Consider the following 12,816-nt stretch of genomic DNA (forward strand, 5'->3'; position numbering starts at 1 on the left):
CCATCTGTCATAGACTTGGCTAGTTTTACCTAAGTCGTGCAGCACCCTTGCGTGTTCGTCCACAAAGGTCAGCCTGTTAGGATCAAGAGCACTAAGAGTGGGGGGGGGGGGGGATAAATTAGTGCAGCGGAAAACTTTCGACGATTAAAACTACGTTTGTACGATAAGAGCGATTTCGGTAGAAAAACCGATTAATAAATCACTTTAACTTTGATCAAGCAAGATGCAGTTAAAGCAAGTCTATGTAGGCAGTTTGCAGTTATGATGGAAATTAGAATGTAAGCGTAAACTAAAATATGATGTTCGTACGATAAAACTAATTTACGTCTAAACGCCGATTCGAAAAATACTGAACTTTGAAACACGATCGTAAATACGCAGAAGGCAGTAAGCTATTGAGGAGGTTTGCAGTAAAGATAATATGCTCAAAGTAAATGAAAATCGAGATTTTAGAGTGGTTCGGTCAATCTTGACCTACATCCACTTTTGGCTTCCTCCACCGACGAGGTTGTCACGCCCCCCCGAATTTCATTCTCATTTAGGAGGTGTGAACCTAATTCAAGATTGATAATATTTAATTCAACAAACAATCCAGGATCCAATCACACATTTGAGGTCACTAAGAAAAACATTCAAGTCATTCACCTCTACAATCCACAATTCACAAAACTTGTGCAATTTATAATCATACATCATGTCACTAGAAGATTCTTAAAATCCAAAAGCAACTTAACTAAACCATAACTATATCATAAATTCATAAGCGCGGCAATTAACGCAATCACAAAACCAACATGTACTACATGTTTATATCAGTACACAGTTTAGACTTAACATTTCCAAAATCCTGACGTAAGAGGTACTTTTCAAATATTTACAAGATACGTCAATCTAGATTTGTCATTGATATTTCATTACACGCAAAAAGAACTTATACAACATCAACCTATCAAGTACAAAATATTTGCCCCAAAATCTTCTAGTCTTCCACTGCCTCAACCCAATTTACACACTTTAGTGAGCGATAAGCTATCCTGAAAAATTTATATAGCAACGGGTTGAGCATATAAAGCTCAGCAAATGACTAACATATCCATAGCAAAGAGGACAGTTTTCAAACAAATGAGGTATCAAAATACAAAGCAGAGATACAAGATGAAACAGTAGCATGTTTTGTTTGAATGCATAATTACAATATCATATCGTTCGAAGCACGTTTTATTCATATAATCGAGGAAAGGTAATTGGAGCATATCATTGGCATAAGGAGCATATCGATGACATATGGTAATTTCAAGGCATAACAAAGACGTAAGGAGCATTTTGGATATCATGAATGCAGAATTACGATGTCATTTCGTTCGAAGCACGTTTTGTTTATACAATCGAGGAAAGATAATTGGAGCATATCATTGGCATAAGGAGCATACGATGACATATGGTAGCTTTCAAGGTATAACAAAGTCTTATAACATTTCAGAAATATATCAAAGAACAAAACATGAATAGAAGCTCAAATGTCACATAACGATGCATTCATTTCATTCTTATCCAAAGCATGCATAGAAACATAGCCAAAGCTTTGGATATCATATCAAACACATAGAAGGTAAAGTGGGATCTCAGTCAGAATGTGATTCATTCAGAATATCCCACATAGCGGGACCCCACATAGCGGGCAATAAGCGCATACCCTTTACCATTTCTGGCAAAGGTCCAGAATATCCCACATAGCGGGACCCCACATAGCGGGCAATAAGCGCATACCCTTTACCATTTCTGGCAAAGGTCCAGACAATCCCACACACCAGAGTACAAGAGGATAGTTTTAACAATAAGTAGCATATATAGGAAGCACACGCGGAACAACAAAGCGTACATGTGCCTTTACGAGTCAATCCGAAGTAAGCAATAATCTTTCACAAATGTATTTAGATTTGAAAGGAAACAAAAGCAAGGGAATACAAGGATTTCAAGAAATCGCATATAGCTCAATTGAAATAAGAAAGTTAGATAAATTCAATGTCCAAAGAAATGAAATTGGAAGAGGCACATATCGAAAGCAAAATGCGGAACAATGGGATGCATGTGCTGAATCATTACGATGCAAACACGATCTTTAGATGATAGCTGCGGATATACAAATAAATAAAGGACAAAAGTGTATAGGAATTTAAGGAATAATGTAAAGCTTAACTGAAGTAAGAGTTTTTGCCAAAATCGATTTCCAAAAGGAAGTAACAAGGAAAGCCGAAATCGACCAAAGCTCGATTCTGGCAGAATTTGATAGGAACATTGTTTGAACTATTTGGATAACCAATTATGCTCCAATTTATACAAAATAGGTGTCATTAGAAAGCTTTGTCAATCTAGTTTTAGGAAAATCAAGTTTAACAAGAATTGAAATTTACAACAGAGAGTTACAGCTAAGTACGTAGCGAAAGGTCTGAAAATATTAGCTCTGTTTTACTGAATCCATAGGGTCGATGAAAGCAGATGTTTCAGTTAGCAATTGTTCTCCAAAAATTTCAAATCAGGTATATACAGAAAGAATTTTGAGTCTAGCTTCGAATGAATCATACTTTGTATGAATCTGAGTTCACAGCAGAAAGTTATAAGTAGTTAAGCAACAAGAGGTCAGAAATTTCGGTCCCTGTTTTACAGAATCTGTAGGGTTAATTTAAACAGATGTCTTAGTAGGCATTTAAACTCCAAATCGTTCGATCTTAGTATCAAAATAAAGATTTTTTTGTCTACTTTCAAATGGAACAGTTTTGTCTAAATCAGAGTTTATTTCAAAATGTTATGACCGAAACAGTACATAGAGGTCAGATTACCGAAAAATTACAGATTCATAGCTTTATATCAAAACGAAAGGAGGTCTGGTTCTCAGTTGAAATCTTTCAAATTTTGCAGAATAAAAATGAAAACAAAGATTAAGGTTACTGTGGGATGGGGTTAGAACACTTGCCTTAAAATTATTTGAATCCCAAAGGTGAGAAAATTGGTGAAAAACCTCAAGCTCTTCTTCTTCTTCTTCTTCTTCTTCTTCTTCTTCCCTTCTCTTCTCAAACTCACGTTGGCTGCAACTCTTCAGGTTTGTTTTCTTTAACCTTTCATCTAATTATTTAGGTTTTGGCTAATGCAAAAGTTGCAAGGTGTCATGCATGCATGAAAGGGGTTAGGTGTCATCTTTAGAGCAAAGATAAGTGGCATCAACCTTAGGTTAGCTAGTGACACATGTCCACTATATATTTTTTTTTTCTTTTTCTTTTTAACTTAAATCTGAATCTTTCATAAATTATATCAAACTTCTAATATTTACTCTTAGGTCCCTAGTCATAAACTTTTAATATAATATCATTGAATATAAAATAATTATTAAATAATCCTTATTTTTTACAAACAAATCTTTTACTAAATTTTTAAAAATGGGGGATGTTACACTCTCCCCTCCTTAAAGAAAAATTTAGTCCTCTAAATTTACCATACCTCATTCGACGAAAAGATGAGGATAAGCTTTCATCATTTCTTTCTCAAGCTCCCAAGTTGTTTCCTCTCTAGAATGATATATTCAGATCACTTTAACTAGAGGGATAACTTGATTCCTTAAGATATTTTCTTTTTTTTTTATCAACAATCTAAGTGGGCTCTTCCACATAAGACAAGTCTTTATCAATCACCATCGGCTCATACTTAATGATATGAGAGGGATCAGGTATATACTTTCTGATCATTGAAACGTGAAACATATCATGGATATGGCACAATGATGGTGGCAAGGCAATCCTGTAAGCGACAGAACCAATCCTCTCAAGAATCTCAAAAGGTCCAATAAATCTTGGGCTTAACTTTCCTTTCTTCCCAAATCTTATAATGCCTTCAGAAGGGGAGACCTTCAGGAATACAAAATCCCCGATTTGAACTCAATATTTCGTCTTATGTTATCAGCATAACTCTTTTGACGACTTTGAGCAGTCTTTAACCTTTTTCTTATAAGTTGAATTTTCTCAGTAGTCTCTTGTACTTTTTCTGGTGCTAATAACTTTCTGTCGCTAATTTCTTCCCAACATATAGGCGTCCTGCACTTTCGCCCATATAAAGCTTCATAAGGAGCCATCTGAATACTTGAATGATAACTATTGTTGTAAGTGAACTCAATAAGAGAGATATCTTTATCTCATTCACCTTCCCAATCCATAACAAAGGCTCGAAGCAAATCCTCAAGTGTTTAAATGGTTCTTTCTGATTGACCATCAATTTGAGGGTGATAAGCAGTGCTAAACTTGACTTTAGTGCTAATAGATTCCTGTAACTTTCTCCAAAATCTAGATAGAAATCTGGAGTCTTTGTCAGAGATTATCTCCTTTGGAACACCATGAAGTCTTACTATTTCATTTATATGTAAATCTGCAAGCCTATCAAGAGAATATATAATATTGATCAGTAAGAAATGTGCAGATTTCGTTAACCTATCAATGATAACCCAAATAGCATCATGCTTTCTAGAAGTTCGGGGTAGTCCTGAAATAAAGTCCATGGAAATACATTCTCATTTCCATTCAGGAATATCTAAAGGTTGCAACAAACCTCCAGGTCTTTGGTGTTCTGCTTTGATTTGCTGACAAGTCAAACACTTTGAAACATATATTGCAATCTCCTTCTTCATGCCTTCCCACCAATAATGACTTTGGAGATCTCTATACATCTTAGTGCTACCAGGGTGCATTCCCTCATGATTTGATTTTTGATATCTGAGTCATTTGGAACACATATTCTATTCCCAAATCTCAATAGGCCATCCTCTGAAACTCGAAAATTCAGTTTCAATCCCTTTTTTACTTCATTCCTTAAGCAGATCAAGCATCGATCTCGTAGTTGTCCTCCTTTAATTTGTTGAATGAGATCAGATTGCACTTGGATGGAGGCCATTAATATCATTGAGTCTTGCCCTTTTCTTATAACATTCGAATCATAATTCTCTTCTAATAACTTTCATTGCTTCATAACCAAAGTCGCCATAAAACTTGTAGATTTTCTACTAGGACATCTGCTACAACATTAGCTTTACCCGGGTGATAACGAATGGTACAATCATAATCCTTTAGAAGTTCTATCCATCTTCTTAACTAATACCGGAGCACCCCATGTTGAAACACTAGCACCGGAGCACCCTTATCTAATAGTCATTGTAGTTGCTTTTTTTTTTTTTTTTTTTTTTTTTCCACTTACTCAAATGGTGTCATTCTATAAAGAGGCTTAGATATTGGAATTGTCCCAAGGACCAAATCAAAAGCAAATTCATCCTCTCTGTCTAGAGATAATCTAGGCAAGTCATTTGGAAATACATCAAGCAAGGAGGTAAATCTTGCCCAATACTCTCAAAATAAAAGATGGGATGATCTACTATGCAAAATGTAATCATTTTGTATAACAATCTATACTGGTATGATTGGAAGATAGTCAATTCATACTTAGTATAATATCAAAACTCTAAATATCTAGGAGAACCAAATCAGCAAGAAGTTCGTGTTCTCCGATAGAAATCAAACAAGATGACCAGATCGAGTTTGTTATCAAACAATCCCCAATAGCAGTATTTATGTATAGCATATAATCTAGTGGTTTAGGTTGAATACCCATGTGATAAGCAAAATATTGCGAATCAAATCATAAATGAGACACATGGTCAAACAAATATTTGCATTCTTTCAGAAACATGAATAGTACCTTCGACCCTAATTCAGAAGTTTTAGGGTCATATTCCGTGATAACATACACTCTGGCATGGGCTGATGATTTATGAGGCAGTGATTCTTTCTTCTTGTCCAAAGGGCCGTCTTTTATTTTATGATCCAAATTCTCATAAGCAAAATAGGCTCCAGTCACCTACAAATACAAACTTATTTCATAATTTAACTCACATCGTACACAGGATTGAATCTTTTGTGGTGACATCCCTTGTTAAATCGATGATGTCTTGACCCTCTTATTATCACAATCTAATTCATTACTAATCTTTTTTTTTTTTTTTTTTTTTAGTAAACTTGTCCTTGCTATTCCTGTTCTTGATCTCTAGAAATTCTTTTGATCATCAAAATAATTTCGTGCATCAAATATCTTCTCCAATCACATCATCTATTTTTCTGCTACCAATGTATTAGGTTCACTATGCTTCTACTGCGCTACTCTGATTTAATATCCTCGATCAACCCTTTTATCGTACTTCATTAATCAAAAGCAGATGAAGTAGGAGGACTAAATGTCCTCGTCATCCTAGATTCCAAAAATGCATCAAAGAAAATTTTCACCAATCACTATAGTTCACTAGACCTCAATATATTTTGCACGTCAACATATCAAATATTTCAGTGAACCTCAAACCATGCTCTGATACCACTCTGTCACGCCCCCCCGAATTTTATTCTCATTTAGGAGGTGTGAACCTAATTCAAGATTGATAATATTTAATTCAACAAACAATCCAGGATCCAATCACACATTTGAGGTCACTAAGAAAAACATTCAAGTCATTCACCTCTACAATCCACAATTCACAAAACCTGTGCAGTTTATAATCATACATCATGTCACTAGAAGATTCTTAAAATCCAAAAGCAACTTAACTAAACCATAACTATATCATAAATTCATAAGCGCGGCAATTAACGTAATCACAAAACCAACATGTACTACATGTTTATATCAGTACACAGTTTAGACTCAACATTTCCAAAATCCTGACGTAAGAGGTACTTTTCAAATATTTACAAGATACATCAATCTAGATTTGTCATTGATATTTCATTACACGCAAAAAGAACTTATACAACATCAACCTATCAAGTACAAAATATTTGCCCCAAAATCTTCTAGTCTTCCACTGCCTCAACCCAATTTACACACTTTAGTGAGCGATAAGCTATCCTGAAAAATTTATATAGCAACGGGTTGAGCATATAAAGCTCAGCAAATGACTAACATATCCATAGCAAAGAGGACATTTTTCAAACAAATGAGGTATCAAAATACAAAGCAGAGATACAAGATGAAACAGTAGCATGTTTTGTTTGAATGCATAATTACAATATCATATCGTTCGAAGCACGTTTTATTCATATAATCGAGGAAAGGTAATTGGAGCATATCATTGGCATAAGGAGCATATCGATGACATATGATAATTTCAAGGCATAACAAAGACGTAAGGAGCATTTTGGATATCATGAATGCAGAATTACGATGTCATTTCGTTCGAAGCATGTTTTGTTTATACAATCGAGGAAAGATAATTGGAGCATATCATTGGCATAAGGAGCATACGATGACATATGGTAGCTTTCAAGGTATAACAAAGTCTTATAACATTTCAGAAATATATCAAAGAACAAAACATGAATAGAAGCTCAAATGTCACATAACGATGCATTCATTTCATTCTTATCCAAAGCATGCATAGAAACATAGCCAAAGCTTTGGATATCATATCAAACACATAGAAGGTGAAGTGGGATCTCAGTCAGAATGTGATTCATTCAGAATATCCCACATAGCGGGACCCCACATAGCGGGCAATAAGCGCATACCCTTTACCATTTCTGGCAAAGGTCCAGAATATCCCACATAGCGGGACCCCACATAGCGGGCAATAAGCGCATACCCTTTACCATTTCTGGCAAAGGTCCAGACAATCCCACACACCAGAGTACAAGAGGGTAGTTTTAACAATAAGTAGCATATATAGGAAGCACACGCGGAACAACAAAGCGTACATGTGCCTTTACGAGTCAATCCGAAGTAAGCAATAATCTTTCACAAATGTATTTAGATTTGAAAGGAAACAAAAGCAAGGGAATACAAGGATTTCAAGAAATCGCATATAGCTCAATTGAAATAAGAAAGTTAGATAAATTCAATGTCCAAAGAAATGAAATTGGAAGAGGCACATATCGAAAGCAAAATGCGGAACAATGGGATGCATGTGCTGAATCATTACGATGCAAACACGATCTTTAGATGATAGCTGCGGATATACAAATAAATAAAGGACAAAAGTGTACAGGAATTTAAGGAATAATGTAAAGCTTAACTGAAGTAAGAGTTTTTGCCAAAATCGATTTCCAAAAGGAAGTAACAAGGAAAGCCGAAATCGACCAAAGCTCGATTCTGGCAGAATTTGATAGGAACATTGTTTGAACTATTTGGATAACCAATTATGCTCCAATTTATACAAAATAGGTGTCATTAGAAAGCTTTGTCAATCTAGTTTTAGGAAAATCAAGTTTAACAAGAATTGAAATTTACAACAGAGAGTTACAGCTAAGTACGTAGCGAAAGGTCTGAAAATATTAGCTCTGTTTTACTGAATCCATAGGGTCGATGAAAGCAGATGTTTCAGTTAGCAATTGTTCTCCAAAAATTTCAAATCAGGTATATACAGAAAGAATTTTGAGTCTAGCTTCGAATGAATCATACTTTGTATGAATCTGAGTTCACAGCAGAAAGTTATAAGTAGTTAAGCAACAAGAGGTCAGAAATTTCGGTCCCTGTTTTACAGAATCTGTAGGGTTAATTTAAACAGATGTCTTAGTAGGCATTTAAACTCCAAATCGTTCGATCTTAGTATCAAAATAAAGATTTTTTTGTCTACTTTCAAATGGAACAGTTTTGTCTAAATCAGAGTTTATTTCAAAATGTTATGACCGAAACAGTACATAGAGGTCAGATTACTGAAAAATTACAGATTCATAGCTTTATATCAAAACGAAAGGAGGTCTGGTTCTCAGTTGAAATCTTTCAAATTTTGCAGAATAAAAATGGAAACAAAGATTAAGGTTACTGTGGGATGGGGTTAGAACACTTGCCTTAAAATTATTTGAATCCCAAAGGTGAGAAAATTGGTGAAAAACCTCAAGCTCTTCTTCTTCTTCTTCTTCTTCTTCTTCTTCTTCTTCTTCTTCCCTTCTCTTCTCAAACTCACGTTGGCTGCAACTCTTCAGGTTTGTTTTCTTTAACCTTTCATCTAATTATTTAGGTTTTGGCTAATGCAAAAGTTGCAAGGTGTCATGCATGCATGAAAGGGGTTAGGTGTCATCTTTAGAGCAAAGATAAGTGGCATCAACCTTAGGTTAGCTAGTGACACATGTCCACTATATATATTTTTTTTTCTTTTTCTTTTTAACTTAAATCTGAATCTTTCATAAATTATATCAAACTTCTAATATTTACTCTTAGGTCCCTAGTCATAAACTTTTAATATAATATCATTGAATATAAAATAATTATTAAATAATCCTTATTTTTTACAAACAAATCTTTTACTAAATTTTTAAAAATGGGGGATGTTACAGAGGTCACCGACGTCCACTAGACGCCTTCCTTTAATAGGCGAAGGCCAACCACCTTTTTACAGTTTCACTCCTTTTGATGGGCTTAGGAGACAACCTTTACAGAATTTTCTTTCCTCTCTTGAAAGATCAAAACTTGGAAGAAAGGAGGAAGGAGAACTTTTAACTCATACAATACTTTTGAGCTCTAAAAATCACATAGTAAGATCAGGATTTCGATGGTTTTTGGTTGCTCTTTCATTGCTGAAAGAGTGAGGTAATTATAGGTCCCAAACCAATTTGAATTCTGAGCTCAAAACTGTCAATTCCCGAAATTTAGAGGTCTGGTGGTTGCATCGCTTGATTGGGGTGGTTGCACCACCTGGCAGAGCTCGGAGATTGAGCCTTTGGGCGGTGCCACCACTTGTTAGGGGCGGTTGCACCTCCTACCAGAGCTCGGAGACCGAGCTCAAGCGGTGCCATCGCTTGACCCGGGCGGTTGCATCGCCCAACCAGAGCTCAGAGATCGAGGTCAGGCGGTTGCACCTTTGTTAGAGGCGGTTGCACCGCCCAGCCAAAGCTTGGAGACTGAGCCCTGGGCGGTGCCACCGCCGACCCAGGTGCTGCCACCTCTGGCCAAGTAATCTGGGTCCGAATGGGCTGATCCATTCGGCCTAATTTGGGTCTGTCAAGGGCCCAATTGCCCCAAGATTAAGTTAATGGGATCACCTCCCATTTCTAACTTAATCATCGTGCTAACTACGAATTTCTTAAGAAATTTATTGCAACTTGCTCCGGTGCGTCAATCGCTTCTTCCGGCGAGCTTCCGGCGAGCTTCCGTCGATCATCCGATGAATCCTCGGAGATGCTCCTGCGGACTTTCGGCAAACTCCTGGACTTGCGATGATCCACTTGGCAAGTTCCAACGAGCTTCTTTTGGCAAGCTTCTGGACTTCTCGGATTTGTTCCCGCAGAACCTCCGACGACCGTCCGGACTTCCGTCAAGCTCTCGAACTCCCAACGTGATCATAGTCTTGACTCTGGCGCAACTCCTGCTGCATGTCTAACTTTCATCATAGTTAATCCTGCACACTTAATCAAGCGGTGCAACCACCAGATCCCAGAATTCCGGGAATTGACAGTTTTGAGCTCCAAATTCACACTAGGTTGGGGCCTATAAATACCCCACCCTTTCAGCACTGAAAGGGCACCCAAAAACCACCGAAATTCTGATTTTACTTTGTGATTTTTAGAGCTCAAAAGTGTTGTATGAGTTGAAAGTTCTTCTTCCTCTTTTCTTCCAAGTTCTAATCTGTTAAGAGAGGAAAGGAAATTCTGTAAGCGTTGTCTCCTAATCTCGTCAAAAGGAGTGAAACTGTAAAAGGGTGGTTGGCCTTCACCTATTGAAGGAAGGCCTCTAGTTGACGTCGATGACCTCATCGATGGAGGAAGCCAAAAGTGGAGTAGGTCAAGATTGACCGAACCACTCTAAATCTCGGTTTGCATTTACTTTGAGCATATTATCTTTACTGCAAACCTCCTCAATAGCTTACTACCTTCTGTGCTTTTACAAACGTGTTTCAAAGTTTAGTGCTTTCCAAATCGGCGTTTAGACGCAAATCACTTTTATCGTACGAACGTCGTATTTCAATTTGCGCTTATATTCAGATTTCCATCATAACTGCAAACTGCCTTCATAGATTTACTTTAACATCATCTCGCTTGATCTTAAGTTAAAGTAATCTTAGAATCGTCTTTCACACCGAAATCGCTTTTATCGTACGAACGTAGTTTTAAATCGTAGAAAGATTTCTGCTGCACTAATTCACCCCCCCCCTCTTAGTGCTCTTGATCCTAACAATTGGTATCAGAGCCAGGTTAACTCTCAAACAGATTAAAACCCAAGAGATATGTCATACGCCGGAAACCAAGAGGGCCATTCTATTACACGTCCACCCATGTTCAATGGGACGGACTACACCTATTGGAAGACCCGAATGAGGATCTTTCTTATTTCTATGGATTTTGAACTTTGGAATCTTGTCGAAAATGGATTTTCGAAGTCTTCTCTTCCAATGATCGATTGGAATGAATTGGAGAAGAAGGCTTTCGCTCTTAATGCAAGGCTATGAATGCCTTATTTTGTGCACTTGATAAAAACGAGTTCAACCGTGTTTCGGTTTATGAAACCGCATTTGATATTTGGCACACACTTGAAGTGACTCACAAAGGCACAAGTAGAGTGAAAGAGTCAAAAATCAATCTTTTGTTACATTCTTTCGAACTTTTTCGGATGAAACCAAGTGAGACTATTGGCGACATGTTTACTCGTTTTACGGATGTCGTCAACGGTCTAAAAGGACTCGAAAAAAGTTTTTCGGATTTTGAGCTCGTAAATAAGATTCTAAGATCCCTTCCTAAGAGTTGGGATCCTAAAGTCACTGCTATTCAAGAGGCGAAAGATCTAAACAACTTCCCTCTTGAAGAACTAATCGGGTCATTAATGACCTACGAGATGACTTGCAAAGTTCATGAAGAGCAAGAAGACATCCTTCCAAAGAACAGGAAGGATATGACACTTAGAACTTCAGAAGACCACTTGAGAGAAAACTCAAGTGATGAGGACTGTGACGATGACTTGGCACTTCTAACAAGAAAATTTAAAAAAATCATTAAAAGAAACAAGTTTAAGAATGACATAAAAAATAAACTTGAACCCAAGAAGGACCAAGTTATTTGCTACGAATGCAAAAAGCCGGGACACTACAAGAGTGATTGTCCCCAAGTCAAAAAGAGAACATCAAAGAAGAAGGCGCTCAAAGCAACGTGGGATGACTCGAGCACGTCCGAAAAAGAGGAGTCCAATACCGAGCAAATTGCTCATTATGCCTTAATGGCCATCAGAGAGTAGGTAACGAATTTAATAGATGCAGATTTATCATTTGATGAATTATTAAATGCCTTCCATGACTTATTTGATGAAAGCAAGATTATTAGTAGAAAATACAAATTGCTAAAAAAGGAGCATGATAGTCTTACTTGTAATTTCGATAAGTTAAAAACTGAATATCATGATAGTTTAGGTTCATGCATAAAATGCCATGATCTAGAAACTCACCAAAAGGAAAACTTGCTACTTAAGGACACCTTGAAGAAATTCGAGGTTGGTAGCAAGTCCTTGAACATGATCCTTACAAACAAGGGTCACGTTCCCAAAAGAAGTGGAATCGGATTTGTGAGAAGTCCTCACCAAAATCCAACCACCTTCATAAAAGGCCCCATCTTACATGTTCGACACCAAAGCAAATGCAACTTTTGTTGCAAACTTGGACACAAAACGCATTATTGTCCATTCAAGAAAATTAGTCTGAACAGATTAATTTGGGTTCCTAAAGGAACCATGATAAATTCTATGCAACATGATAAAAAATGTAGATATATTTTTGAGGTACCCAAAAGCAAATGGGTACCTAAAGATCATCATTTCTTG

Source organism: Musa acuminata, chromosome BXJ3-11 (genome assembly GCF_036884655.1).
Source record: "Musa acuminata AAA Group cultivar baxijiao chromosome BXJ3-11, Cavendish_Baxijiao_AAA, whole genome shotgun sequence".
Lineage (NCBI taxonomy): Eukaryota > Viridiplantae > Streptophyta > Magnoliopsida > Zingiberales > Musaceae > Musa > Musa acuminata.